General features: G+C 38.5%; 1 protein-coding gene across 2 annotated transcripts in view; it reads left to right on the top strand.

Annotated features, from left to right (window-relative positions):
* The first annotated feature begins 5,899 nt into the window (after positions 1 to 5,899).
* Positions 5,900 to 26,024, top strand: part of CDH12 (cadherin 12) — a 1,039,090-nt gene continuing 1,018,965 nt past the window's right edge. For both annotated transcript variants that reach the window (XM_078444573.2, XM_078444569.2), the window contains exon 1: positions 5,900 to 6,467. The gene's annotated coding sequence lies outside the window, so the exon portion shown is untranslated. The remainder of the gene's footprint in view (positions 6,468 to 26,024) is intronic.

The following is a 26,024-nucleotide window of genomic DNA, read 5'->3' as shown; positions in this document are numbered from 1 at the left end:
GGACACTCAACCGACTCAGCCACCCAAGTGCCCCTCAAATGTTAACATTTATTTCTGTTCCTAATGGAGATGTATTTATAATCTCCATAAGACAAAAAAATATTTCATTGTAAGAATACTTAGTTAATATATAGTTGGTGATAAAATACGTAGGTGTTATAAATTCATGAGGGCCAAAGATGTTTTTTTGTCTCTAGAGATTATAATGTTTATTATTTTGCATTTATGATTCACCCCAACACAAAGCAATGCATATTGTAGAATTCAACAATTATTTGTTCAATGGATTATTAGAATACCAGTCAATTCATGTGGTAAAAAACGTTATTTTTTAATAATCAAGATTTTTTCCATCATGGATATCGATAACTATAGAACTGATATATTCAGATTTTATATTTATATGACAGTAAAGAAATATTAAAGGCAAGTGTTGGAGTTTGGTGACTATCAAAATGGTCTCTGGAGTTCAGCTGCCTTGATTCAAATCCTGACTCCACTGATTACTATGTTTATGACCACTGTATGTTATTTAACTTCCCTGTGACTTTGTTTTCTCATTTCTGAACTGAAGAAAATAATGTTACCACCTTCGTACTATGGAAATATAAGTGAAATATTTAGCCCTATGTCTGACATCTAGTAAATACTCAGTAAATATTAATCCACTTTTAGTACTAATGGTTGTAGTGTTTTTATTGCTATTGCATGAGTGCCCAAATCTCTTATTTCCTACTCTGTGTCAGTAGTTTCTGTCCAGTTATTTTCAAATCATCAGCTCACCCGAGGCCATCTGGGCATTCCGCCTTAATCTGTATCCCAAAATATTTGACATCACAATTTTGTAAATTTGTCTTATTCTACTCCTTGTCATTGACCTAACTGCTATTGTTGGATATCGGGTGACAAGCTTACATTTTCTCAGACCCGCTGATTTCAGCCGCAGCCGAGAGGAACAGACCCATGTGGATGTGATCCACTTCCTTGTTCACGGTGAATCCCTCTAGTGCCCATGTCTTGTCTTTGCTTACAGCTCTCGGGCTTCCTTTACACTGCAAAGAATAGTAGGAGTCACTGTGCCTACATGTGTGTATAACTCAAAAGAGTGACAATCGAGAGCAATAAGGGAAACAAGCTTGTGGCCTTTTAATTGAAAAACTCTTGGAGGTATTCTGTATACTTCTCTAGAAATCCCAGTGGAATCAAGCCATGTTGCTCACAGGGGCCACTTTGATCAGGCCCCGTTACACTGGTTCTGGTTGATCAACCGGTACGTATGCTATGTGCACATGGTCCTTTCATTCCTCCTCCGGTTTAAATAAAATACAAGCGGGGCTCCTGGGTGGCTCAGTCAGTTAAGCATCTGACTTCAGCTCAGGTCATGATTTCACAGTCCGTGAGTTCGAGCCCCGCGTCCGGCTCTGTGCTGACAGCTCAGAGCCTGGAGCCTGCTTCACATTCTGTGTCTCCCTCTCTCTGACCCTCCCCCATTCATGCTCTGTCTCTCTCCGTCTCAAAAATAAATAAACAGTAAAAAAATTAAAAATAAATAAAATACAAGCAAGGATGAATACTCTACAAGATTTAAAACACTGAACACTGAATTTTCTTCTCTCTGCCACCTACATCTATAGCCTAATAGAGTCCTCTACATTACGCTTAAGCGATTTCTTACATTGTTTTTCTTTAGGTTTGAAATCATGTCAATTTAACAATAAGCATTACATGTGAAATGACAAAACAAAGATAAAGGAAGGTAAAGGATCTTTCCCCGAGATATGCAAACCTCCTGGCAGGTAACCTCAGATTTTGTTGTTTTAGCGTTAGAGAAGAATGAGGTAGACCACACTATTCTTCAAAATAATCACTGGCCCTCCCTATGCTTCTTTTCCACTAGGAAGTCTACGCATTTTGGTTACATTGACATCACACTTAGGATTGTGTCCTTGACATTCCTTGACCAAAGAAATACAAACAGAAGTGATGTTCATCACTTCTGAGCAACATTTATTCTTGTTTTTGTTATTTTAATGAGATTCTCCTGTATCTCCTTTCCCTCTTCCATGAGATTGGGAATGTCCCATCAGCCTAGGTGAATCCTGAATTAAAGATGTGAAGCAAAGTTGACCAATTATTGTAGACTAATAACAGATATATCAAAGAGACAGAGATACTGATTAAGAATTGGCCACAAATGTCTAGGGAGGAAGGGTAAAAGCCTGAACCGCAAGGATAATAGTTGTGGACCAAATAAACAATAAATGATGATTTAAGTGATATTTAGGAAGTCAGGTTGATGAAACTTGTTAACTCATGAATACAGGTGTAAGGGTGACAATACTTCTGTCCCTGGCCCATATTACATCGTGTTTTGATTTTTCACATCCTTGTGGTGAATTTTCCTTTGTCTTTTTGTTTCTTTCTTGCCAACAGAGTAATCATCTTATCGCACAATTTTGATGATGCCATTCCTCTTCTAAACAGTCTCCATGGCTCCCCATTGCTAAAGAACTTCGCCTTAATCGCTGTCATAACTCTTTTTAATATTTATTTCCCACTTTTCAGGCCATTCTTTCCTTAAAGAGACTCTACTAGTTTTGTTGTTCTTTCCTCAAAAATGATTTTTGAGTTTCCAGTGAAATGCCTTGTCCCAGTCATTACTTTTGCTTTAGCACTCCTTCACTTCAAATTACTTTGAATTCTACTTACTTATTTTTAGTCAGTATAGATTAGGTTCCCATGTGGTGACGTATGACCTTAAAAATCCCAGTGGCTTACAAATACAAGCTTTATTAACCTCTCAAACCACATGTCCATCCTAGGACAGCTAAGACTCCATTGTTCTCTTCATTTAACAGCCCAGGGTGAAGGAAAAGCTTCTGCATGAAATGAGCACAAACTGTATTTGTTCTTCAGTATTCTGCTTGAACATGATAATGTTCTCTCTATCCATATTTTGAAGCAAGTCATATAACCAAGGCTAGAATGGAGAAGTGTATCCGTCCACCAGGGTGGAGTAGGAAAAATCTATAGAAGACATAGAATAATGTAAGTTACCATATCATCATTTCCAATCGATTCGAAATCCCATTGATTTCATTAATCGAATCTTGTCCACCCCATCTTCAAATGTTACTGTTTTCTCAACTCTTGGCACGAATATGAATTATATAGCACATCTTGTAATGCCCAATGACCTCAGCAGGGGGTGACAGAATTTTCTTTCTTTCTTTCTTCCTTTCTTTCTTTCTTTCTTTCTTTCTTTCTTTCTTTCCTTCCTTCTTTTTGTTTATTTATTTCTTTTGAGAGAGACAGAGACAGCCCAAGTAGGGGAGGGGCAGAGAGAGAGGGAGAGAGAGACAGAGAGAGAGAGAGAATCTCAAGCAGGCCTCATGCTGACAGTGCAGAGCCCAATGCTGGGGGTCAAACTCAGAAAACGATTTATTGATTTATTGATTTATCGATTTATTGATAAATAAATAATTTATTGATTTATTGATACAAAAATATGTGCTGGTCTTCTGCAGTAGTTTGCACATACCTTCCTTTGAGCAACAACCCCCAGAGTTGAGTGTGCATTGGAGTCATCTGAAAGGATGTTAAAACATAGATTTCTGGATACCACTTTTAGAGTTTCCAATTCAATAGGAATAGTAAAGGGCTTGAGAATTTGCTGTTTCATCAAGTTCCCAGGTGATACCTGTGCTAGTGGTCTGGGAATAACACACTGAAAACCATTGAGCTGCAGAACAAAGAGAATAATCTATATTCAGTCACTTGTTATTTGTGATCAACAAATGAATTCAAATACATGAATACATGTTATTATATATATTTTTTAATGTTTATGTATTTTTGAGAGAGAGACAGAACACGAGTGGGGAAGAGGGGAGAGAGGGAGACAGCATCTGAAACAGGCTCCAGGATCTGAGCTTTCGGCACAGAGCCAGATGTGGGGCTTGAACTCATGAACAGCGAGCTCATGACCTGAATCTACTGAGCCACCCAGGTCCCCCTTTGTTATTATGCAATTAAGAAATAAAACAGGGGTGCCTGGGTGGCTCAGTCAGTTATGAGTCAGACTTCGGCTCAGGTCATGACCTCACTGTTTGTGATTTCCTATATCAAGCCCCGTGGCAGGGCTCTGTGCTGACAGCTTACCCAGAGCCTTGGAGCCTGGAGCCTGCTCTGGATTCCCCTTCCCTTTCTCTCTGCCCCTCCCCTGCTCACACTCTGTCTCTGTCTCTCTCAAAAATAAATCAACATTAAAAATTAAAAAAAAAAAGAAATAAAACAAACATTTATAATGATCATTTCCTTAGTGCATTCCTTTCTTCACAAAAGCCAGGTGACTACTGTTAACCAGAGAATGTCCTGAATAAAATTTTACTGGTTACATGAGTGAGTTACCATAAAGTTAGCTTTCACCTTTTTATAGCAACACAGCATACAGTGCTGTAAATATCGCACTTTTCCATGGCTCCTTCACATGATGGACAGGTAACAAAATTGTTTTGTTTGTAAAGTCTCCCCAAGCTATTTCAACTTGTCACGACACACAAAGCTTGGCTACACCAAATGCATCAACCCATTTGTATTACTTCAGTGGAACAAAGAGATTTCAGAAAGACACATTAATTTTATTCTCATTCAACAATTACATTGAAGAGACATTCTATTTGTGCAGCTGTTTGAGCTACCAAGCCTCCTTGTATTTATACATATGTTTAAAACAGCAGAGATGCTGTGCTCTTGAGGCTTTTGAGATACTTAGATTAAATGATTATCCCAAATATTGCTGCATTCTTGACTCATAAATGATAAAGTGACAGATTCTTGGAGAGAAAATAAATGATCCCCGTGAACTTAATGTCAGTGCTTAGTACTTCGATAGTGAAATTGTTGGAAGAGGTCAAGAGGAGGACGTGACCTCCAGTTGACCAGGAAGCCAGACGCAGGCAATCAGAGGCTCCTCACTGCCTCCCCCGTCCTTGGAATGTACATTAGGTGCACTGTTCCCATACTAGGAGCCACTTCAAGAGCTTGAGACAGCTATGTGTTACTGAGAGCATCTGGACTGTATACATAGCTGAACCCCATCAACACCTTCACATAAACGTCTAAGATTCTAGGAGAGCAGGTGCTGAGATCTACTAGTCTGTGGCCACCTAAGGCAACCCTTGTATTTAAGTTCTCTAATTAACACTGCCGCCTATCAATCCAGAGCAGCCAGACTCTTGCTTTGGTCTCTCCTTGCCCTCAGTGTATACGGTTAGTTTCAAATTTCATCCACAGGAACTCCTGAAGTTGTGAATCAACAAAAATGTAAAGAACGATTATCATGGAATTTGGACGGATGTAGTAGTATTGTTTCCAATAGCGCTCCTTTTCATTATAGGATTTTAAAAATCCTTGTAAGATCCTCTACCGTTGCAAGTAATCACTAAGAGATTTCCTAACACAAATTAATGTTAATTAAAGAAATCTTACAAGACATAAACATGCAAAATTAAAGACACAAGCCCAACATATAACCTGAACAGATTTTAGCTCCTCATAAAAACCGGACCAGGTTCAGCCAGCACAGAAGCAGGTAAATGGATTAGTAGAAATTTCTTGGCTAAGGTTGTCACCAAGGAGCAACTGATTCTTGTTCAGACCACGTTCCGAGAAGGAGATGGCTTCCAGGTGAAAGGGACTTTATCCTCGGGTTCCACAAGATAAAAACAATCAAGCTACTTAGCGGAGTGAGAAGCAGGACTCCAGCCTTTGCCTCCCAATTCCCTGATTTTCAACAGTCCTCAAAGCCTTTTAATAGCAAAGCTCCAGGTGCAAAGGAAACCAGGTGCTGTCACTTTGCCCGCGCCCACGCTTCCCCCTCCACTAAGCTCCTCTAATGAGTGTCCTGAGAACTATGGAGTCCTTCCATTCATTCACAGCACTGTACAATGAACGCTAGGGGGGAAAAAGAACAAACAAGATACGTTTCGAATACAAGATTCAATTACTTTTCACAACTCGGTGATGTGTCAAAGGCACGCTGTGTTTTGTTTTGAGGGCGGGGAGATGACTGGGAGGGAATCCTGGGCCCCCATTGGCTGGCCGCTCGCCGCTGCAGTTGAGCTCCAGCCGCTCCGCGAGCATTATTGATCCGAAGGGTAAACGTGGAGGGAGCCACAGAGAGGGGTCCAGGCGTTTCTGAGAAGAGAGGCAGACCGCTTCCAGGAAGAAAGTGGTGTCTGCTGGCTGCCCGGCTTGGAGGATCTTCTGTGAATGAGAGAGGACGAAATGCAAGGCAGTTTGTTGCTACAGTGATTTTAGAAGAAAAAAAAAGAGAGAGAGAGAGGGAGAGGGAGAAAGGAGAGGGAGAGGAGAAAAGGGTCTCACCTTCGGTGCAAGGCTGGTTTATTGCATCCTGCTGCTGCTGCTTCTGATTCTGTTCCTGCAGCTGCCTTTTCTGCCATCAGGTAAGGCTCCTTTTTTTCTTTTTCTTTTTTATTGGGATTGCATCGTGTGTGATCGCTTCAGGATATACGCACAGAAATTCATACATGATTAATAAAGTGTTGCCTGGCGTCGTCAGAAGCTGAACGAGGCTGCACACAGACCTGGCATCTGAATTAGGAACTGGTGCGTGGTTTTGCTTTGGGAAACTTCAGTAAGTTCTAAACAAGTCTCTAGTCTTGAGAGCGAGAGGTTGAATTAAAAGGGGAGGGAAAGAAATGTTTTAACCACTCCTGTACCTTGCTTAGCGTGGTTGAATTTTCAAATGAAAATAATTATGTTTAGGGAGGTGTTCAACTGGTTATTTTATAAATGGCTTTATTGATCTGGTTTTTTACGATAAAATAATGCTTTATTTTCAAAAAATTCTGAAAATACCCATCTCTCCTGATTTTTGTTAAAATACATTAACACGTCTACATCCTTCTCCACTGACACTAAGACACATATATTTAAAAACTTCATTCTTCACTAAAGAAACTGTAAAGCAATGCAATGCTTTAATAGCTAGTCTCTCAGTATACAGCTGAGTTTCCTACAACAAAACTAATTTGGGACAAGTGGAGGAGATACAGATTACCAGATCTGCTGTGCGTTATATAATATGCATTTCAAAAATTATCTTAAAGGTATTAAACATTTGGTGGTACATTCAAAAAGAAAGAACTATTTGCAGTAGAAGGTCATGCTAGCAAATCATTTTTCCAAAGAGGCATTCTGTAGTTTATAAATATTTTCTCCCTTTTAAACATCATTCTTTGCACATGGAAATCACAGTGGCTTCAGCACCTCTATAGTTCATAGTACTTGATGTCTCTTATAGACATTTCTCTGCACTCTCTGGAGAGAGAACTGACATACTTTTGGGTGATTCTGTGACCATTTCATGATTCTCAATTTCTCATCCGGTATTTTGAAGCTCATTCTCAAACTGTTTAGCTAGGAAATCACCTTACATACTGAGGGGGAAAAATGTAATAGAGCAGGTTATGAAAACGTGTTTACAGTTTTAAATTACACTCTACATGACCAAAACGTGGAAATCCAACCATGCCAAGCAGGTATTAGTTTGCTTGGTCTTTTCAGCATACCTGACTGGTTTCAAGATTTCTAAAACCCAGGTGCATGGCTGTCCAGAAATATTGAACCTCCTCATTCAGTGGCATCATTTATTCATTCAATTATCAAAATCAATTTGAGAATCCCTTTAATTTATACATCTTCATTATTATTTCTAGGAAGGCAATTACCTGAGTAGGTTTTTCTTACAAATATTTCCATTATTCCAGCAGAAGGTCTCTTCAGAATTGAAAGGTAAATGTTTACTCTTCCCAAGCCATAAGCAGTTGATTGACAAATTGTTTTGGAATGCTGCGAGCTTAGCCACACACAAAGTAGAAGCTTCCACTTAAGTAATTTAACTAAGGGGCACATCCGCTCGTTCAGTGACGAGATCTGGGGACATTGCCTCCACCTGCTATAGAAACTGCTGTATCAAAAAGAGGTCTTCCATGTACTTGAAAATCAATTCCAGAATATATTTTCTCCTTTATTAATGGCTTGTATTTTGAAGACTAACTTCTAGGTTTAACTCTGCCGTTATTAACCGCCTTCTCATTAAAAAAAAAAAAATCACATCTTCTTTTCCGTTATGTTCAGCAAATCTCCAGTTTCTGGATTCTTAACTTTGACTGCTGTGTACCGTTTTCTAGCACTAGGGGGGGAGTTTTCAAGCCAAGAATGCTTTTTTCCCCTACTGGACCTGATTCTTTCCACTGATCTGCTTAGTGATGTGATCATTTTAGATAATTCCCATAAAGAGAGAGAGCCGAATTATAATGGGAGGGAAGCATCCTCTGTTTTACATGTGGGATAATGTATATTAAGATCTTATCACAGCAAAAGCAGTGCTTAGTTTATGGGAAAAGATCCCAGCTCATGCTTCACGTGACATTTTTCACCTCAGTATGACTGCATCCTTTGAGGATGGAGCACACACTGATCTCCTTGGATTTAGAATCTTTTGCATCTGGTATTTTGGCAGAACGTATTTCATGTACTAGGCTGTGATATTGATTGAAATCAATCTTTTATCATTTTGTGGTTAATAAGAATGTCTGTCACTCTTACCTCTTCGAATGATTGTGATGAACATCAAATCACTCTCGCTGATGAAATAGTACTGCAAATAGTCTGCTGAAACTGTTCTTACATGAGATGTGCAATATTACTGTGTTTTCACACCTGTGCCATTTAGATGTCAGATCATTACATCTAACAACTGTGATAGGAAAATACATACAGTGATGGTTCTCTTCAGAAGTGAGCCATGTTTTCACGTAAAAAAATATCAAATCTAAGGCCTGTGTAATATGATGACTTACTAATAGACTTTTATAAACGTCTTCATACTTCCAAAGAGGAAGTGTGATTATGGAAGTCTCATTTAAGATAAGATATCATTTCTTTAGTCTCTTAAAGCTATTTCTAAAGTAATTATGTCCTGTACCACCCTGTCAGTATTACCACATCAATAGATAGCATTTTGCACCAATTCATGATTCCATTTATATCTAACGACAGGTGGAAATTATTTGCTCTTTCCTGTTTAACAAATATTGAGTTTTACTTTTACAAGGGGTCAATTCATATCAAGACAAATAAAATTAATTAAGGAATGAAGATTTATGATTTTCCTGAGAACTTTCCCTTTACTAACACTTGATAATTGAGCAATTTACACTCTTACAGCTTTTGAAAGCATTTTAACTTTTGACTTTAAGGTAATTGCTTTTTTTCCCCCTGAATTACTATGCTGAAAGGGTGATCTGTCATTACAAAACTTTAAAAAGAAGTGTGTGTGTGTGTGTGTGTGTGTGTGTGAATGTGAACATTCATTTGTGTGTGAATGTGAATATTGCTGCCCGTGTTGAATGTCCATAGTGGTTAGTCAAAGTTATTTTAAAGCATCACATGATAAGATGACTAATAATATGTGGTAAGTAACATTTTTAGAAAAGACTAAGAGAAAGTTATGACTCTTGTAAAATTGAATAACAGATGAACTTCTTATAGTAGTTTTCTATTTTTTGTGAGCTGCTGGTTAATGTTTTAAGAATTTATTTATTCAACTATTAATTATCACTTAATTTAATAAGCATTTGTTAAACTGTTGAAAACAGGCCCTGTATTTACTGTTTTTTGTAAAGTTAGTTTCATTCAGGATTGTATCACTTTATCATATTATAGCTCTGGTATTAAGGGATAACTTAAATCTTCAGTATGTTCTAGGTTTTGTTTTTTTTTTTCCACTTAAGGGTTATGTTTTGTTTTTTTTTTCCATACTGCTTGCTCTGTGAACATTTAAGTCATTACTCCATAAAAGGATCTATCTTACCTCGAATATAAGGGATGTGCTATTTGAACAATGTGAAATTCTTCTTAAAATATGTACATCTCATGTACGTGGTATGGCTAGTCTGCTGAGAGAAAGTGAGGCCCCGGTTTGTGCACAGATACCCAGTAGAGAAATACAGGACTTGTGTATCCACTCCTGAACCAGTGCATACTTAGTGCAAAGTACCAAAGAAATCAACATTAGGACATAGCTTGGGACTGTGGAATTATCCACAAAGTAGGATGCTAGTTACAAGCATGATTGATTACACCTGAAGTGTACCATATACTCAGTAAGTTCTGTAACTTCTGCTTTTTTTGATCCTTGGTTTCTTCTCTTGATTAGTATAATATTACCACATAGAAAACACTCACTAATAGATCTTTCTCTTTGGAAATTTCCATGACCATAGTACTAGATTGGTAGAGATTAACTACAGCCAGAGCTGGCCCTCTGGGTTAGATGAAAACATGTGGTGGCCAGCATTTGCCATATGCTAAAATATACTTGTCATGTTGGGATGTCGGTGGTTTTCAGGTCACTTACCTAAAAATAATTCCACTTATTTTTGGCAAGAATGCTTTTAATGAATAGGCATGGGTATTTCTGGTAGTGTAAATAATCAGTGAAGTTTAGATTATGATGAAACCATATTTCAAGAGGTTTACAAGTCCAGCAACAAGGAGAATAAATCACCAAATAGAAAGCACAGAGCCAAGGGAAGTTTGTGGGATTATTATTATTTTTTTATATAGAGATTTGAGCATGTGCGTAGATGAGATGGGAGTCATTAGAAAGAGAAAAGAAAATGAATGATGGATGGAGAACTTAAAGTGTTGGAGGAGTTTATCAAAAGGCTGTGATCCCCTATTGACCCCTGAGCTGGACCCTGGCAATCAGAAGTTCCTCATCCTCTTTCCTGTCCATGGAGTGTGCATTCTGCCTACCATTCTCACACTAGGAGTTGTTTCAAGGACAAAACCTTGAGAAAGTAAAGTGTTGTTGAGACCATTAGACAGAGTATGTGACTGAACACTGTTAAGGCCTCTACACAAACTTTTAAGATTCTGTCAGGCAGATGCAGAGATTAACTCATCTTGTGGGCACCCATAACAAGTCTCATGCAGAAGTTTCTTTACTTGCCAAATCTGCCACATACCAATCTCTCTCCTTGCCCTCCATGTCCAGGGCCAATTTCAACTTAACCCAGAAAGCTCCTGAGTTTTTGAAGCCATATAGAGAAGATTAAAATTTATAATATCCAGGGCATAGGTGGAATATACAATTAGAAGATGTCATTAATTTTAATAACACAAGTGAAATAGTATTCAAAAGCCAAATATCAAATAATTTTAGCTCACATTTCAGCATTTATTAATGTCTTGAATGTCAAAAAGGATTGTTAGGAAGTAATCAACCAAAATGTGATGTTAATTTAATTTATCTAAAGTAATACTTTTAAATTTAATTGAAAGAGATCCAGATGTTTGGTAAATGTTGAGAAGTAGGGGAAATTAACTTGAAAAGACTGCCCCTAGGAAAAAATGTTGGGGTGTTATCATTAGCACTGAATAGTATGATGTTTTTAAAACTATTTCTGAAGAGAGAATGTGAATACTTGAAGTAACAAGGAAGTAATCAACATTGTATCCGAAAGGAAATGTCCTCCTAGGACTTTGTGGGTCAATGTTTATTTCCAGGAGGGGTAGCCTACTCCAAGTGTGATTTCAGACTATTTTAAAAGCAAAATGGTTCCTGAAACTCTACTTTTCGCTAATTATTAGCAACAGGATCATGGGTAAAAAGTGAAAACATAAGCTCTTGGCAAGGTTTTTATGTTATATGTTTACTTAGACAAGAATGGGAAGCCAAGAATACTTCTCTGAAATAGAAGGGTGTTTCACAGTGAGATACCTCATTATCTAAATCATTATCTGATATTTGTACTAAACTGCCTACTAGAAGGTCACCACTATAAGATCATTACATGGAAGGAAGTCCAGTGTTAGAATCATAGCTATTACAACCAAAATTAGAGTTGTGTCAAGTAATCTGGCACACACAGCAGATTCATGTGTATACTAAATATAAATAATATAAATTTTAAATGAAGAATTAAAAAGACAGTTATTCTGGGGTGCCTGAGTGGCTCAGTCGGTTAAGCGTCCAACTCTTGATTTCTGCTCAGGTCATGATCTCACGGTTTGTGGGATTGAGCCCTGCATTGGGTTTCACACTGAGCATAGAGTCTGCTTGGGATTCATTCTCTCTCTCTCTCTCTCTCTCTCTCTCTCCCCCTACCCCTGCCCCTGCCCCTGCCCCTTCCCTGCTCTCATGCACTCATTCTCTCCCTTCTCTCTCTCTCAAAGTAAATAAACATTAAAAAACAATTATTCCATAATACATTCAAATCTCAGTACTTCATGTGTTTATTTAACAAGGATTTTTATATGCCTGTGATTATATAACACTGGTGATGAAAGAAATGGTATAAATGAAAATACATGGGATGTGATCTGCCCTAGACACAGCAGTGGTGTCATGTAGGTATAACTTTTGAAAAACAAAAATGTCAGGCATATTCAGAATACACAATCATACCACAAAAACATAGGTCCTAGGGTTTTGTCTAATTATAAACCGTGGGATCTTTTTGCAGGGAAATTAGGCAGCATCCATCAAAATTCAAAACCTAGCAGTTCTAATACTTGGATTATTTTCTGCAGAAATATTTCCATGTGCTTGTCATTTTCTTCTGATTTTATTCTTTTCTCACGGGCTCCTTTTTCTCATTCTCCTCTGCCGAGTTCTCTGTCTTCACACCTATAAATAGAAACTGTCAAGAGTATCCCTGGGCCCAGTCTTAGGTCCTGCTCACATACCTAGAAACTTACTGAACAGGTAATGCCATCCCGTAGTACAGGCTCTAATGCCATTTGAAAGCCCATTTCCAAATGTATGTCTTTGTCTCCAATCTTTGTTCTGATATTCAGACTTTAATCTCCAGATGCCTACCCAGTGTTTCCACTTGCACATCTGTATTAGGCTGGCTGGGCCGCCAGAAATAAATACCACAGCCTGGGTGGCTTAAGCAGCAGAAACTTATTTTCTCAGCACTCAGGAGGCTAGAAGTCCAAAATTGAGGTGCTGGCTGATTGGGTTCCTGGTGAAAGTGTAGATGGATTCTCGCATAGAGTCCTGACCCTGAGGCTTTTCTTTCCAGGAAGCAATTTATTCCTGCCGGCACTGCTCAGTTGGGTTCCTACCGGAAGAACTGATCCCCGAATGCCATGTGGTGTAGTTTTTTAAAATACATTTTCCATTTCTTTGTCTCCCATATATGATAACATACAAACATGGGGTCTGATTAAGTGGTTTCATGTTACAAGGTCCTGAGGGATGTTGTCACATATGTGTATAACCTGGTTACCTTCAGGTTTTTTGTTTGTTTGTTTGTTTGTTTGTTTGTTTTCCTTCCCTTAGGAAGGGGACCCTACCACAACAGCGTTCTTCCTGGCTTGTAGATGGCTTTCTTTTCACTGTGTCTTCATATGACTTCTTGCTGTTGCTACAGAGCATGGGAGCAGGCTCTGTGTTCTCCCTTCTTATAAGGGCAGTTATCCCATCATGAGGATCCCACCTTTATGGCCTCATCTCACCCTAATTACTTCCCATTGGCCCCACCTCCAAATACCATCATATTGGGAGTTAGCAATTCAGCCTGTATGCCCCGCCCTTCAGGGAAACACATGCAGTCCGTAGCAGCATGTATCAGTCCTGTTCAACATAACTTGTTTGAAAGCAAGCTTTTCATTTCTGCTCCTTATCACCACAACTAAATATTTTCATTTTCCTAATCTACTTCATCTCAGTAAATTATATAATTATTCATTTAATTTCTTAAGAATTAGAGTCAACCCCGAGACCTTGCTTTCCTCTCTTCTCGCCCTGAACAGTGCCAGTATTAGATCTGCTGGCTTCATGGCCTTATTGCCGAAGTACATCTTTAATCCAGTCACCGCCACCTCTACCAGTCGCCTTCGATACAACCACTGTCGTCACAGCCTCCTAACTAGTCTTTCTGTTCTACTTTTATCTCCTCCCCTGACCCCAATTCAATGTACTGACAGCCACTATCACTAAGTACTTCCTGTGTTTTAAAGGCAATATCTGGTGTAACCCCTCCGTTTTCTTTCTCATTATGCTGAGTTCATCCCTGCCACAGGGACTTTGCAGTCACCCAATTCATCCTTTTCTTTATGTAGATCTCGGTTTAAATATTCTTACTTCAGAGCTACATTTTCTAATTACGGTCTATAAATAGCATTTCCTTTCTCAGAATTATCTTTACCTTTATCCATATTTAATTTTCTTTAAATAGGACCTGTTTCAGCTTACGTGATACTGTGTTACATCGTCTGTCTTCCTAAAGAAATGGAGACCACAGGAGGGAAGCCATACAGTAGTGCTTAGCACGTAGGAGCCCTCCATTAGTGTTTCGGTGAAGGAAGGAATGAATGAATGAATGAATGAATGAAAGAATGGATATGGGTACATAAATTTACTTAAGCATACACATGCATCTAGGAGGAGTTTGACGATTTACATGATGATAAGAGTGGTAATCTTTAGGGAGGAGAGGGAGACATACTTGTGAATTACATGAATTTTTATAGTAATGTATTATGCATATAACTTGGCTTGTAAGTGTAATAATTGCTAAGCATGCCGTTTGTTCGTATTCAGTACGGAAACCGTGTTCTGTTAAGATTATTAAGGGAATAAAAGAATAGAATTTGAGTGTCAGCCGACCAAAAAAAATGATTTTAAAGTTAATACAGAATAATTTGGACAAGTACAAGTTATCTTTTCAACTCAAGATTCAATACTGTATCACTACGTATAATGTCCCTGATTCCCCATGGTGTCCACAATTAAAAGAAACCTCCCAGAATGCACTAAAAAGGGGGGGAAAGGCCTTTAAGGATTTGTCTTAATTGGCTCTGAGATGCAGTTTTGTTATCTGGAGAGAACAGAGGAGAATCAGCATTAACACCTGGACTCGTGTCTATGCAGAGTCCAGAGCTCCTAAAGTAACAATTAAATGGCTTAATCTTAAAGCCCTCCAAGGTTTAATTCAGTAGCTCCCTTCAGAAGGGCATTGCTAATTCTTCCTCAATTGCTGCTGCTTCTAACTGCACTGCCTTAATTTGAACAGTATTCAAAATTCCATTCTCCCTAATGGAGTTAATTGCATTATGAAAGTCGGTTTAGAGTGGAAACTTATTTCCTCTTGTGGAGTATCTCTCTACAGAGTCCTTTCTTTTCCTTTTCAACTTGACACATATCCACATTTGTGCAGGATAATGTCACAAATGCAGCGTGCCCTGTTTAAACCAAGTTTCAAAGAATATTCTTTAAAATATTTATATATACGCTAAAGCATGTTATCCAAAGCGCCTATAATTTTGTACATGCTCAGGCCGTCTGATCTAATAGACTCTAAGTCCTTGGAACATTAACAAATCTCTGAGCTTTTATATAGGCTGTGACCTATTCATTTAGAGGGCTACTTCAATAAACGAAGGCTCACTTAGGTTAATGATGGATCATGGAGCTGTTTGATTTGCAGTGAGCTAAGTTGCCCATTATCCCCTAACATTCATGTGGGTCATGTTATCACAACCAAATGATGGGTTAGACCCCTTCCCTTGTTCCTGTGGATTTCCAAGTCATTACAGGAAATCTTAATGTGCAAGTCCATGAAGCATTATGACTTACAACTGCAGATGAATTATTTTTGCCAAGAGTATGAAATTTCAGCTAAGGGTCAGTTTCATCATGACAATATCAGCTGCTTATTCAAGAGTTCATCTTGGTATTTTCTGGAAAAGAAACCTGGACTTTCTCTATGCTTCTCCCCATCCTCAATTAAGCATCCCTAAAATTACATTCATGTCCACCATCTACTTGCTCCCTTTTGCACATACACATAGGTATGCAGACAGACATACGGAGAGACAAAAGTGGGACATTGAATCAGTCTTTAACTGATTCAATTTAACTGTAAGAAAAAAAAAGTTACATCAATTATAAATGTTGTATCAAGGAGCCAAAGATCTGTTTTATAATGCCAGCCATGGTGATTGCTTCCTTTTTACAGGCACATGTCCGTACTAAGAAATCTTGAAAGTTAAGGGAAATTCACTGGAAATATATTTTAAATGTATTTTAAAGCGTTTTTGTGATGCCCTCACATTGCATGTTTATCACAGTGTATGCATGTGTGCACACAGACACAAATGTTAAAAGCAACTTCGTCAGTAACATCTCTAAAGCTAGCTAAATGTTTCTGATAGAAGGCAATAAACCCTTTGGCATTAATCCTTCCTAAAAATGAAATACTTCTACACTATAGAGAAAGCTATATGAAATATGAATGACAGGAGAAAAACAACTTCATTTATTCTTGCTCTGTGATTTACGGTGCAGAGATGACAACCATGGGGGAGGTGAAGAATGGTGACTTCTTCTGTGTTTGATGCTAATTTTACAGTACTACAGAAAAAGAGAGCATTGTGCCATATTCTGGATCTCTAAGTGAATTTATTTAAAGATGGTCCATTAGTTCATGTCACCATGGAGAACTAGTAAATTATGAGTGTTTTTACAAATAGACTTGGGAAAACTTCCCCAGCATTGTGGATTCACAGAGAACTACCCTGAAAAATTATTATATTCTGCTTTCTAGTCACAAAGCTATGACTAATAACTTAAACACAGAAGCCAAGATATTTTCATTAATGGTTACTTAACTAATTTTTGTAAATGCATTTACTCTTACATTTTTTAATGCCAGGGTAAGTTTTTTAAACTCCATGAAAGTAAGAGAATAAGTTTAGCCTGCAGAGATAGTGCCAAAATTCTCTTTACAAAAACAAACAAACAAAAAAATATACCTGCCTGTCTCTGAGAGAACTTAAAGGAATGTAAAAACATTACAAAATGTATGAAGACATTTTTTTTTACTTTACCTTTGGTTTATTACTCATTATTTAAAATTCATTTTATTAAACTGTATCAGAAGATTTTATCTTGACAAGTCAATTTGAGTGTTTTGATGACTAATTACAAAAATGTAGAGACCTCTCATAGTCTCTGTTCCCCATCATTTAGTTCTCAGGATATTTTCAACCAGATTTATCTGGTCCCATACTAAAAAATGCTGGTAGTTTAGCACTTTCCATTTTTATTTTTTAAGATTTTAAAAATGTTTATTTGCCAGGTTGCATTCCCACCAACAGTGCAAGTGGGTTCCCGTTTCTCCACATCCTCTCCAGCATCTATAGTCTCCTGATTTGTTCATTTTAGCCACTCTGGAAAACAGTGTGGAGGTTCCTCAAAAAATTAAAAATAGACCTACCCTATGACCCAGCAGTAGCACTGCTAGGAATTTACCCGAGGGATACAAGAGTACTGATGCATAGGGGCACTTGTACCCCAATGTTTATAGCAGCACTCTCAACAATAGCCAAATTATGGAAAGAGCCTAAATGTCCATCAACTGATAAATGGGTAAAGAAATTGTGGTTTACATACACAATGGAGTACTACCTGGCAATGAGAAAGAATGAAATATGGCCCTTTGTAGCAAAGTGGATGGAACTGGAGAGTGTTATGCTAAGTGAAATAAGCCATACAAAGAAAGACAGATACCATATGTTTTCACTCTTATGTGGATCCTGAGAAACTTAACAGAAACCCATGGGGGAGGGGAAGAAAAAAAAAAGAGGTTAGAGTGGGAGAGATACAAAGCATAAGAGACTGTTAAAAACTGAGAACAAACTGAGGGTTGATGGGGGGTGGGAGGGAGGGGAGGGTGGGTGATGGGTACGGAGGAGGGCACCTTTTGGGATGAGCACTGGGTGTTGTATGGAAACCAATTTGACGATAAATTTTGTATATTGAAAAAAAATGTTTAGTTGAGAGAGAGAGAGAGAGAGAGAGAGAGAGAGAGAATGAATGAATGTGTGTGTGTGTGTGTGGGGGGGGGGGTGAGATAAAGGGAGACCCAGAATCTGAAGCAGGCACCAAGCTGTCAGCAGAGAGTTTGATGTGGGGCTCGAACTCACTAACCGAGAGATCATGACCTGAGACGAAGTCTTGATCCTTAACCGACTGAGCCACCCAGGCACCCCAGCACTTCCGGTTTTATTCCGAGATTTCATCTACAGTTTTAGGGCAACCACTGACCTTGTAACTCACCACTCTAGAGATCTCTTGCCTTATATCTGATTTACCATGTACCTTTGGCCTGAAAGGCAATGGATCCTTGGTTCATACTTGATTCCAGGTTATTTACTTGACCTGGCTCTGGTCTCTAACTAGTATAAGTCTCCACAGTGGTCAGTGGCATTACAGTACTTCTGGGGAAAAACTCTTGTGGGCCGTGTCCTTCATTGACAGCCTGTGTTGGATTGGAGAGCCCTCCTCTTGACTCTACAACCAATCTTCCCCATTCACAGAGTTACAGAGTAGTTATTTCTCTTACGTTTCATACAGCTTTTTCTTAGCTGTCTATGTATGTTTAATAATTTGAGCCATCTGCCACTTAAAATACTTTTGAGATTACCTATTACACATTCTCCATCTGAGGTGACATGTTTACATTTTGAAAGAAGTCATCTGGAGGTAATGTTCAATCCAAGCAATGATTGACTAGAGTTTGAGATTCCGTTATGGTTCCATGGATGCTCTTTTGAGGAGTTGTATTTTCCTTTTTTCTTTTTTTTTTTTTTTTACTTTTCAAGTTTAACCTGTTTGATATTTTCATCAGTTGTTATCTAATTTATTTTGTCACCTAGATGGTTATTATTTTTCTAGTTTAGGCATATTTTCATATTTCATTATAAGTGTGATCCACACCCATGGGGAAGAAAGTCAATTATTGCTAAGTATGTTGAACTGAAATCTTCCTCTCCCTTCCTGCTCACCTGTTATCTCACTTCCCAGGGATAACAGCTCACACTAGCGGTTTCCTATGTATTCTTCAGACTCATACCAATTCATAGAAACCTGAACACATAGAAGATTATTCTCTGTCCTTAATTTATTCAATGATTATTTGACCCAGTTAATTTCTCTTTCCTAAACAACCTTTGAAACTTGAATTCTCAGATGCCCACACACCTTTGGTTTTATCCTTGATCTCTAGCAGTCTCTTCTCAGTTTTATTTGCTGGTATCTTCTCTTCTCCCCCTAATACTGAGGCAGCTTTCATTTTCTCCTATCTATCTACACCCACACAGAGAGTGATCTAATCCAAGTTCATAGTTTTAAACACCATATGTTGACAACTCCCAGATATACATCTATAGCTCAGATCTCCCAAAATCTAATCTCCTCTCCCCAACTGCTTTCTTGGCACATGATATACTTGGGTTCCCAAAGGACCTCTCAAATTCACATGTCCAAAATGAACTCTCAGTCTTCACTGACAAATATATATTCCAGTCTGAGATTTTACCATGTCTATTGATAAACTCCATGCTTTCTTTCATTCAAGTTAAAATTTCTCAGACTCTGTCACATCCTCTATTTCTTTCACATTGAACATCTCATCTGCCAGGAAATCCTCTCTACTTCCAAAGCATATGTAGAATCTTACCAATCCCAGCAGATTCACTGTTATCACCATGATTCTAGTGGTAAAAATTCTTCTAGCCCTCCAAAGATGAGCCTCAAAAGCAAGGGCTTTCCTTTGAAAATATGTTCAATCATGTTACAACTGTGTACAAAATCAACTGATGGCTCTCCATTTACCTCAAGAGGAAATGCCAAGGGTCTGTGTGATCTGCGCTGCCTCATTTTATTTCTGATCCGTTCTCCCTACCTTCTTCCCTTGTCTCATTCTGCTCACACAGCTCTCTCCTGGCCTTTCCTGAAACTGACCAGGCTAAGTCACACCTTCGCTAGCCATTCCCTCTGGCTGGAATTCTGCCTACCAGATGCCTATTAGGCTAGCTGCCCACAAGTGTCTTTGTGCAAGTTGCCCTTCTCTACGAGGTCTGTCCTTACCACTCTTTCAATAGTAGTGCCAATTGCACAAAACCCTCAGACAACAAAACCGGCTTTATCCTCTTTTACATTGTTCATTTTCCACATCGTGATTATTATTTATTGCTACTTTCTCTTTCTTAAAGCACTTGGAGAACAGGGATCTTTACATCTTATGTGCTGATCTATATCTCAGGAGATAAGACTAGTGTCTGGCAGACTAGCACATAGTAAATGCTTGCCATATACATAAATAGATTTTGTGTATATAAATAAATGAATGACCAAATCACTCCAGATTGGTTACGTGACTTTTGTGTGTTATATGACCATACATTCACTCATGAGTGAGCACACATACTCACTTTAAGGAAAAAGAACATTATAAATAATCTTACATATTCATTTATAATGAGAGAAATGTTGCTGGATCTTAGAACTTGGAAATGAAACCTCAGTGGCATTTACTGTGTTCTGGCTGGTGCGTAACTTTCAGTTTGGGGTCTCAGTTGCACTTGATGAACTGAAATCAGAGTTTTAACCTGTTTTTTTCTGAGGCCTCCTTTTCAAGGAGGATAAACAAGGTAAAAATGACCTTGATTTGCTGTTTTTTTCCATCTGATATTCATGTACTTCATGTACTTTACTCTTTACACTTTTGAGTGTTCAGCCACTTACAAACCAAGGTCAATGTGTGGGTGTGCAAACAAGTGTCTACTTATATGTCCACGTGGTTGTTACTAAGTGGAGTTTGTAAATTCCTTGTGGAATAAGTCGTTTCAAATGTAAACTAGACATAGAAACATTTACATATATACACACATACATCCAGAGAGAGAGAGCAATGGGTGGGGAGGGAGGGAGAGACAGAAGTAAATTTAAATGATATTTATGAAGTATAAGAATTATATGCATTTATATGAATTGTAAATATTTTCCATTTACAAATATATCAATATAATATTTACTGATGTAATTTTTCGTTAAATTAAAAAAAATGTTTATTTATTTTTGAGAACAAGAGTGAGAGAGAACATGAGTGGAGGAGGGGCAGAGAGAGAGGGAGACACAGAATCTGAAGCAGGCTCCAGGCTCTGAGTTGTCAGCATAGAACCTGACGTGGGGCTCAAACACATGAACCGTGAGATCGTGACCTGAGCCGAAGTCGGACGTTTAACCAACTGAGTCACCCAGGCACCCCTCTACTTATTTTTCTAATTTGTTACAAATAGTCTAGGACGCACCAAGAAAATAAAATAGAGAATAAAGAAATCTTGCCATTTGCAACAACGTGGATGGAACTAGAGTAAATTATGCCAAGCAAAATAAGCCAGAGACAGATAAATATCATATGATTTTACTCATGTGGAATTTAAAAAACAGAACAGATGAACATAGGGGAAGGGAAGGAAAAATAAGATAAAAACAGAGAGGGAGGCAAACCATAAGAGACTTCTTAAATACAGAGAACAAACGTGAGGGTTGCTGGAGGGGTGTTGGGGGGGGGGGATGGGCTAAATGGATTATGGGCATTGAGGAGGACTCTTGTTGGGATGAGCACTGGGTGTTATATGTAAGTGATGAATCACTAAATTCTACTCCTGAAATCATTATGTTAACTAACTTGGATTTAGAATAAAGAATTAGAAAACATAAAACCAATAAAAAACCACCAAATACATTTGGTGAACAGCATTATATTATGTTAACATAAAACAACCACCACAACCCCCTAAACTTTAAATAGAAAAATTCCATAAAAGGCTAAAATATACATTTAATGAAATGACTATTGACCTTGAAGCAAATTCTCCTTGACATGCCTGTCTTAGTCTGTTTGGGCTACCATAAGATAATTCCATTAATTAGGTGGCTTAATCCCAAACATTTATTTTTCACAGTTCCAGAGGCTAGGATGTCCAAGTCAAGGTGCTGGAAGGTTCAGTGTTTGGTAAAGGCCATACTTCCTGATTCATGGACAGTGGTCTTCTTGGTGTCCTCACATGGTGTAAGAGGGGAGAGAGCTCTCTGGGATCTTCATTAGAAGGGCACTAATCCCATTCATGAGGGCTCTACCCTTACTACGCGATCATCCCTCAAAGGCCCCACCTCTTAATACCAACACATAGAGGGTTAGGATTTTAACATAGGAATCTGAAGGACACAAGTATTCATTCTATATAGCACTGCCTTTAATGGAAGGTATTGTTCCTATTATTTCCATATTGATAAACTGTTGACTCAATGTACTAAATCAGGCTTTAGTCACGAAAACAGAGCTGACTCTAAATTTCATGGGAACAAGGGATTAATTTTTAGCATGAATTTACACAGTTGATGGTGAGCTGGGGAATTGAGAGTCTGGAAGGGGAGTATTGAGGTTCAGAGAGAAGACGCCTCTACCCCCTCAGACTGAAGCACTAGTGGGGGTGGATCAGTCACAGTTGGCAAGGAAATCAGGGAATCCAAGCAGTAGGACCACTGAGGAGGTGGGTCGTGATGAGGTGCTCCCGTACGGGTCTTTGGGGAGCTGTAGTCCCAGCGAACAACTGCCTCTGTGGGTCTGTAGCTAAGAAAATAGGCGTGGGTGGGCTTGAGGTCGCTGTTCATCCTTGTGGCCAGCCGTCAAGAATAAGAGCTAAAGGAGGAATTCAGCAATGGTGAGGACCAGCTGGGCCCCCTTGGTCGCCTCTGGGTCTGCTCATCGAATATCTGTCCACAATGGGCTTTGAGAATAATGGTTGCTTCTTCACCCGTGTCTTCCAAATTGTGCTTCTAGTCGGTTCTCATCAGTAGCATCTGGAAGGGGAATCTGGAAACCTCTTCCCAGCTTCACCAAGCTGATTGAGCACAGCGTAGCCGGTGATTCCTCACGTTGGCATCCAAACGCACCTTTATGTTTAGATTCCCCATAAAGCAGTTAGGAAAATAGGGCTTCTACCTAACTTGATAAGGCTATGGTTCCACATCTAAATGCAGTTTCCATGTAAGTTATATTTTAATGTTTAGTAGCTTATTATATTTAATCAGTCTGTTTTTACTCTGTTCTAGTGTATAGGAATAATAAAAAAGCAATATGGATTAAAATGTCTATCACTAGAGCTTATCCAGAATGTACATGGAAAAAGATGTGATCTTTCACTTCCCTCTTCATGATAATAACATGTTTTAACATGAGTAAAATGTCAACAAACTATTGGTATTCTCACTTATATTTCTGGGTAATACAAGATGTTTATCTGACATGTGGCAGCAGGCTCGGAGGTCTAATAATCCCTGAAATTTCAAAATTTTATCCTTAGGTATTTGGGATTCTTTTATATTGAAGCTGATTAACTGAGGTTTTATTTTCATTCAAGTTTTTCATTTAATAAACATTTATTTAGTGATCTAATATATGCCAGACCCTGTTCTAAGCAGTATATATATAGCTACAGACACAACAAAACCCTGTCTACAAAGGACTTTATATGATATTCTTATTATTCTTTACAATATTTTTTCTTGATACAACATTCTTCTCTAATCCACGTATCCCATTAAATGATAACTCCATTGGAGCTGAAGAAGTTCAGATAAGAAATTTAAGAAAATTTGCTAGTGTAGTATTCTGTATTAGTCGCAATTTTGAAGTTCCCATGAAAGCAGTTGGGATAGTAATAGTGACCTTTGTGGGGTAACTTCATCAGTTATTTGGTTACTTATAGTTTCCAGAACTTCCTACAACACAATTGTGGCAGTTTTGTTGCAGAGAAACAAAATTTTTGTTTACTATGTTTTTGAATAACCACTGAGGCCTAAAGTAAATTTCCATTATTGCTTTTGTTCATATTGCTTTAACATTTTTTTAAAAATTGAAATATATTTGACATATAATGTTTTATTAGTTTTAGAAGAACAGTATAGTGATATGACATATGCATATTGTTAACTCAAAAATTAAAACTGCCAGTTATTTTACCAGCAAAAGATGGGTTAATTTGGGAATATCAGAGATTGCAATCTAGGACGAGCAAGCTATGCAAAACCACAGGCAAGTCCAACAAACAAACGAGGGGAACATTTTTTTATGGAGAAGAAGGGGGAAGTTGGGAGGGGTTGTTCTGAACAAAAATCCTTTGGAGAAAATCAAGAGTTCAGGGTGATGCCCTTTTCTCATTGGCTGAGTTGGTGAGGTGGTCAGTTTCTTATAGAAGATACAGTGTACATCTTTTCCTGTTGGGTCCTATAATTGATGATTCTTTCCCCTTGAGGATTCTTTCATTGGGTCTGTAATGGACAGTTCTTCTGTAATTAATTTTTTTTAAATGTTTACTTATTTTTGAGAGAGAAAGAGTGGGGAAGGGGTAGAGAGAGAGGGGGAGACACAGAATCTGAAACAGGCTTCAGGCCCTGAGCTGTCAGCACAGAGCCTGACATTGGGCTCAAACTCACAAACCATGAGACCATGACCCGAGCCGAGGTCAGAGGCTTAACCTACTGAGCCGCCTAGGTGCCCCTCTTGTGTAATTAAATTGAGTAGTAGATCTCCCCCTTCAACCTCCCCTTCTAGCATCCCAAGACCACTTCAATGGGGTTTCCCTTTACTAAATTTTACAATGTATTTGCAAAATGATTCACCATATTAAGTGTAGTTAACATACATCATCACACACTTAGAATTTTTGTATGCATGATAAGAACCTTTAAGATTTATTCTCAGCAACTTTCAAACATCGATATTGTCATCTGTAGTCCCCATGGTGTACTTTATATCCTCAGGACTCATTTGTGTTATAACTGAGATTTGTACCTTTTGACCCCCTCCTCCATTTGGCCAACCCTCTCACCCACCTACCTATGGCAACCACTGATCTGTTCTCTGTATCTATGAGTCCATGTTTGTTTGTTTATTTGCTGTCTTAAGACTGCACATAAGTCACATCATGTAGTATTTGTCTTTTTCTGCCTCAGTTATTTTGCTTAGCATAATACCCTCAAGGTTTGTCTATGTTGTCATAATTGGCGGGATTTCTTTCTTTTTTCATGGCTGAATAATACTCCAGTGCCTGCATGTGCCTGCATGTAGCACATTTTGTTTGTTCTTGTGCGGATGGACACTTTGGTTACTTCTAGCTTTTGTTTGTTGTAAATAATGCTGCAGTGAACATGGGGTGCGTATATCTTTTGAATTAGCATTTCTGAGGGGTTTTTTTTTCCCTTTTTTTCAGCTAAATATCCAGAAGTGGAACTGCTGGATCATATGGTGGTTCTTTTTTTTCCTTTTTGAGGAACTTCCTTACTGTTTTCTATAGGGGCTGTACCAATTTGCATTCCCACCAGTGGTGCACAAGAGTTTCCTTTCCTCCACATCTTTGCCAACACTCATGATTTCTTGTGTGTGTGTGTGTGCATTTTCACACTAGCCATTCTGTCTGGTGTGAGGTCATATCTCATTGTGATTTTGATTTGTATTTCTCTGATCTCGCTTTTCTCTGCCTAGTTCATGCAGTGGTTTCTCTTTAGGCATCTTTTTTCTGGTCTAATTCTTCTTGTTCTGTTTGAAGTTTTGGTTACACAGGGCACCTTGTATGTAATTTCTTTTGAAGGAAAGAATCACACAATTCTTTTGAGGACATTGTTGCAATTGATTAACAACTATCACCCCACCCCCACCCCCCTGCTTCCTAGGAACAAAGGAAGATTGTAGTTTCAACAACACTGACATTAGCTGGCCCCTGACTTTATTTACCAAATGGAACTTGACCCATGGGGGACAATCACTTCTATGTGGGAGGAGTTAATTACTGGGCTTTTATGCTCCAGTTTTTCTTCAGCTGTCATCTCAACTAGCAATTAGGGAAGCAAGAGCTGAGGTGGAACTTTGCATTGAGAGAGCTGCCCTACAGACTTGCCTGCATCCACAGTTGACTTTGTATAAGTGAGAAGCAGAGAGAAGGAAGGTGAGATTCATGGTTTGCTAGTGAAGTTCCTATAGTGAGTGTAAATACAGCCCCCTTGACAGAAAGAGGTACTTGTGAAATATCGTTATTGAAAATTGTTACATTTGCAGAGAGATAATGACAAC

This window comes from Panthera onca, chromosome A1 (assembly GCF_046562875.1).
Source record: "Panthera onca isolate mPanOnc1 chromosome A1, mPanOnc1 haplotype 2, whole genome shotgun sequence".
Lineage (NCBI taxonomy): Eukaryota > Metazoa > Chordata > Mammalia > Carnivora > Felidae > Panthera > Panthera onca.
Note: the sequence above shows the minus strand (reverse complement) of the source record. Positions and strands in the feature narration are given on the sequence as shown.